This window comes from Dipteris shenzhenensis, chromosome 25 (genome assembly GCF_047967505.1).
Source record: "Dipteris shenzhenensis isolate YYH24624 ecotype China chromosome 25, Dip_SZ_1.0, whole genome shotgun sequence".
In the NCBI taxonomy this organism is placed as follows: domain Eukaryota; kingdom Viridiplantae; phylum Streptophyta; class Polypodiopsida; order Gleicheniales; family Dipteridaceae; genus Dipteris; species Dipteris shenzhenensis.
The window spans coordinates 26,159,101-26,165,100 of NC_141620.1; positions in this window are offsets into that span (position 1 = coordinate 26,159,101).

Here is a 6,000-nt window from a genome sequence, read left to right on the forward strand (position 1 = left end):
ACTCTGCACACCACTTGCCTACCATTCCGACCATGTTCTTTTCCCACATGTGAAGGTTTTGAATGTGGAGGCTATGGGTTAATCATTGTGGTCCGAATCCCAAAGGAAGCATGAGGATGGCAAGTACCAATTTGGAAATAAAACTTGCGGGCGTAGAGCTACATGCACAGAGTGGTCATCGAGAGGTCTCATCACTTGGGTTTGCTTGGGAGGTCACTATTGATGGCCAAGGCCTTACTATTGGCACTGGGTGCATAGGATGGCAAATTTTTGTTTGGCTACATTGGTGTGGGTTGGGATTGGAGGTGTTAAAATAAATGAGGAGGAAGGTGGCAATGGGATTGACCTCAATTGAAGGAACCTATGGTGGCCAAGGGTAGATGGCATCGAAATTAATTGGTGCATCGAGGAATAAATGCCATTCCTCCTACTATTTGATGACATAGAGGTCCTCAACAATTAAGTTGTAGTATCACCTACATCAAACAAGACTTGATGAGGGTGATTGCCAACATTTTCCTGATCACTTTGACGACTTAAATTATGTATTCTAGCAATGGCTTGGTGGTTGGTTTCTCTAGTGCTACAATGCACTTCTAGAATACTCATTGTTCCACCACGTAGTGTGAATGGTTGTAGAGGCTCATGGTGGTTCGACAAGTAGGAGAAGAGGATGGTCTATTTGGTTGTTATAGACCATTAGTCTAGGTATTACTTTTAGCAATTATGTTTGGGGGGAGCCATGTGTAACATATCAGCAAACTCTCATATATTTAGATGGCCTTGAGCTTCATATAGAAATGGGGATGGCTTCTAGAAGCAAAACTTCTAATGGCATAGTGAGGGGCTCTGCCTCATACCTTGTGGGGAACTTTAGGGGAGGAGTTTGTTGTGGATTTGGTGAGGCTTGTGGTGGTTGGGCCAATGGTGGGGAGGGCTTTGTGGCCCATTCTTGGGTAGCTCGAGTCACATCTAAGGAGAATTGGGGTCACTGTTCGAGATGATGATTGTCATAGGAGGACCCCTAGGATGAGAAAGCTACAGGGGTAAAGGCAATGATGGTGGAGACTTGGTTTTGCTTTTGTGTCACCGCTTAGAAGGAAGGGGTAAGTAGTTTGTATGTGATGGACCAATGGCCTTGTGAGTCTATTCCATTTGTAGGGCCCTTAGGGTTGTAACGTCGAGGTAGTTTGGATGGGTGTTCATCCAAGTGCGTGAAGGGTCATGTAACCAAATCGTTGTTGAGAAACCATGCTCAACATCATGTGATCATATGTGCATGTGATCATATGTGCATAGCACTCACCCAATAGAATGCTATAAAGGAAAGGGTTAAATGCCATAACCCTAACCCTAAAAGGGTCTAGTGTACAGTTAGTCATTTTTGGTGTGCTCTCTAGCTGTGCCATCTCTCCTCATCTCCACTCTTCTCCTCTGCCCTCTTCACATTTTGTCATGGTATCATAGCATGGTTGTACCTTCCACCTGAGCGCCATCCTTCTCATGAGAGTGATTGAGTGATTGAGAGATTGAGCAATCAAGTGTTTCCATCCTTTCACTCCGTTGAGATGAAAGAAAAGTTATGTTCATGTGATAGAATTCCATCCATGAGAGTTGAAGATTTGTATTCACTTGTTTTGTAAGAGATTTAGTTCTTGAGAGAGAGATAGTACTTTGAGAGAGAGATATAGAGAGAGATCATACCTTTCATGAGAGGCTTATGAGAGTTCTATTGTGGTAGAAAGTCTATTCTTTCTATGAGAATTGAGAGAGGATCTTTGTAGAGAGAAAGAGAAAGATTGCAACTGCTCCAACTCACTTGACCTACAAGCAACAACTCGACTTGCTTCAACTTTGATGTTCACTATGTTGTTGATGATGACCACCTCACTAGAAAGATCTACCTCTGCCTCTACCTCTGCCTTTGCCTGTGCTTCTATCTGAAGGTGTAAATTCTTGATCATTGGAATGACCTTTGCGTGCATGAATGGCTTGCGTCCCGAGTTCTTCCCCAAGTAAAACTAACTAGAGCTCTTCAAGTTTTGGAATTTGCCGTTGGATGGCAATACTTTGGCCTAGATTCTCGTATCCCTCTCCTAGTCCATTCAGGATGACTTGAACCATTTCTGTTGGATTCATGGTCACTCCTATTGCTGCAAGTTGATTGTTGTAATCCTTGATCCTGAGTCCATAAGCATGTCTATTTTAGAAACTCTGGTTCATCTGATTTCTCAGTGTGAGATTCCTCGAAGTGTTCTTAGACTCATCAAGAGCTGTGAACATATCCCATGCTTCTTTGGATGTCTTAACTGTGTTGAGCTATCCTAGCATGACATTTTGCACATTTTTCTTGATCAGATGATATGTATATTTGTCTTTCTTGTCCCATTCTGCCTATGCTTGAGCAATGGCAGGATCTGCTCTACAAGTGTGATCATTGTTGGTGTAGCTATAGATCCTACTACTGGTGTTGTGGCAAAAAGTGGAGTAGAGCTACTACTAGCTGGATCGTCCAATGGTCTAGGTGTAGACCCATCGACATACTCCCATTTGTCTTGAAGTATAAGAGTGGTCTCCATTTGGTATTTCCATGTGCCGTAATTGGAGTTGTCTAGCTTAGTAGATGCCTCCAAATTGAGGTTCCTAGTCATAGACATGGTGCAAGAAAAGTACTCAAAGTGTCATGAAATCACTATCTGAATCAATTGCAAAACATTGGCTGTGTTGTCAAGTGAAATTTGAATTGTTGGTGAAGATAGAATTGCAATATATAATCCAATCTATTACAAGGCTTGTGGAAAATGATGCTGGGAATAGCCAAGAGGCTTTACAAGGCTTGAAATGATGTGCACAATGTTACAAAATAGCCAAATAAGGATTTACAATGATGGCATGTGTGTGTGAAATCAAATCATGTGCTACCTGCCCACTCAACAATCAGTCAATGCCTCTGAACACTCTGAAGTTGAACTGTGGAACGTCAGGTTTTAGGAAATGTGATGATGTGAAACCGCATGTGAGCGAAGGGCTTGACTCCAAGTAGGAACTATTTAGGATGATCTAATCTACTTTGGAGTTCTCTCCACTATGGATGATCTAATCTACTCTGAACTAAATCTAGACCAACTGTCGAGCAATGTAAAAGCAACAAATAATTCCTTTTCTTTGTTTGCTTTAGGTGTTGGGTCAGATGCGTCGATGTAGAGACTGATGTGCAAGAAGTGGATTTATCACGTGATAAGGCTTAAAAGTGTGTGATTCTTGCACTAAAATGTGTGCAAGATGTGACGAGCACGCAAAGCATAAAAAATCGCGCATTTTTTCTTTTCAGAGTGCCCTCAAATTCTTCCTAGATCAAGAGATATGGCTTGATCTAGGTGGAGGGGCAAAAAGGGTGAAAAGTGCTTAGTGATGATGTGGCAATAGAGTCACATGCAGAGACTATGCCTAGCAACGGTGGGTAAGCCTATGAAGCCTTGTCTAAGGTGGCCGGTGTGCTCACATGCAAGATGCACAAGGTGCTAATGAAGGGGCAACTGTGCCTAAATGCCAAGTGGTAGATAAGGTGGTAGTTTGACTTTGACTTGATGATGCGTCACTATGGATAGGGCTACTGACATGGCAACTGATGTGCACAAGCTGATTGGGCATGCCTATGTGGCATGATGATGTGGACCTATAGATAAGGGTGCCACGTGTTAAATTCAAAACCCAATCCTAGGTAGTGATAAGCTTATGATGACATGGCAGTCCTACTACCATGTGACAGTCTCTTGACCATAGTGTGTGTGGTGACCCGTGGATAAGGTCTATTGATGGAATCTACCTTGGAGTATGGCGGTGTGGAGCATAAGAATCTCCAATGTTTGGAGAGTGTGGTCCTACCCATCGATGGAGCTGGGAGTCTCGTGTAGACTTGTGGTGCTATGCATGTGCCGTTGGAGATGGAGCATTGATGCTATGTTGGGCTGTAGTTGCCCACATGAAGGTAGGCTGGCCATCAAAGGAGCCTTCATTGCAGGAGCTTTGAATCAGGAGGTGCTATGACACCATTTTGCTCGCAGTTCCTTGCTATTGGAGGCGTTGAATGGAGTGGGTTGGCTATGGAGTAGCATGTCGGTTGAGTACGGTGGCTCTGGCTGGAGGAGCTTCTACTCGTATGTCATTTTGGAGCTAGACACCTTTGAGGCTTGAAGGATCGTGAGGTGAAGTAGAAGAAGACTAAATCCTTAAGAAGCAGGATGTTTGAGGAGGTGAGGCAGCAATGGCATCCATAGTTGATGCGAGCATTTGAAAATGAAGGACGTTGGTGCCTAGATTCAAGGCAAGAGCCATCGGTGCTATCGAATCTGGGTTGACAGCGGCTGGCAAGTCGCAGATGCTTTGTATGCATGAGCTCCTGGGTGTTGGCATCTACTGCTGAGCGTGGGCTGCCCATGGAAGCTGTTGAAGCCATGGGCTGTAGAGGCTAAGCCTTTGGTAGAGAAGGGCTCGCACATTGAAGGAGCCATTGATAAAGCAGGGCTAGAGGTGGTGGATGAAGGCAAATGAAGGCCTGAGTCAGAAAAGGTTGATCAAGAAGAGCAAGAGTTGCGAATAGTTAGACTTGGCATTGGAGGCTTATGATATTGTAGATATTTTTTTTTCCCCATCCAATAGCACTATCAAGGAGCAAAGTCTAGGGTATTAAGGAGTAGTTGCGATGAAAGTAGTGAGAGAGGTGCAAATTCTATGGCACATCTAATGACATTGGGTTCCCATCAAAGTGGTGCAATTCAATGACACGAAGGAAAAAGTTAAGCAAAACTGCCGCTAAGAAGGAATCATAGAGCTACCCAGAGAACTCATTCATCAACACCCTCCATGAGAAGTACGATGCCTCTTGCACCCAAGAGGGAAAGTTTCACATGCAACACTCAGCTTGTGACTCTAGAAGGAAGGAGATCTAGGCATCGACAACAATAGAGCAACAAGAGTTCCATGTATCAACAGAGATCCAATGCCAAAAATCAAAGGCCAAGGTGGCATTGTACCCCACAAAATGCAAGGCATAAAGTAATAAAATCTATGCCTCAAGGTTAAGCTAGGATAGAGACTCAAGCTTATTGACATCACACTTCTAATTGAAGTGGGATGCACTAAGGACCCAAATGGAGTAGTACTAGGAGCAAGCTGTTGAGTAGGCTTGGAGGTTAGCATGCATGCCCACACATACAAAGGACATTTAACCCATATTCTCTAACCAAATCATCGACAAGTTTTCCAGGGACCTTAAAGATTCAAACAGGAGTAATTTCACTAATAGGAACACCTATTTCAATATTTCCCATACCACCCACCATCGGAAGAGTATGAAACATACACAAATTAAGGCATAAACAAAATATGAAGAGGGGAGAGGAGAAGAGTGGAGATGAGGAGAGAGGGCATAGGTAGAGAGCACACCACAAATGACTAACTGTACACTAGATTTAGTTGAAATCGTAGAATATAGACAAACCCTTTGGTTAGGGTTAGGGCATCTAACCCTTTCCTTTATAGCACTCTTTTGGGTTAGTGCTATGCACATATGATCACATGATGTTGAGCATGGTTTCTCAACACCTTCCCTCAAGATCAACATCATGAAGTAGGCCTTCCCTCAAGATGATGATTATGGGGAATCGAAGAAGAACTGAGCATTACATTCCATCACACCCCTTAAGCACAAAGTCCCTTGCTAAGCACAGTATGGAATTCAGCATGTGAATCCCTCTGCCACATCATCAAAGGCCCTCTTCTTCACAGAAACTTCGACAAGCCATAACTTGCAATCCAAGAAGAATTTGGCCACACTCCAAAAAGGAAAAGTGATCATCTTTTTGTGCTCTACGCGTCTATCAAGTCAGAATCATTGTTAGCAATTAGACACTGCCAATATTGAAAGTAATCAATTGGTAAGACCTTTGCAATAAATGACAAATCAAAGCATGAATGCACACATCATTGTCATAAGCATGC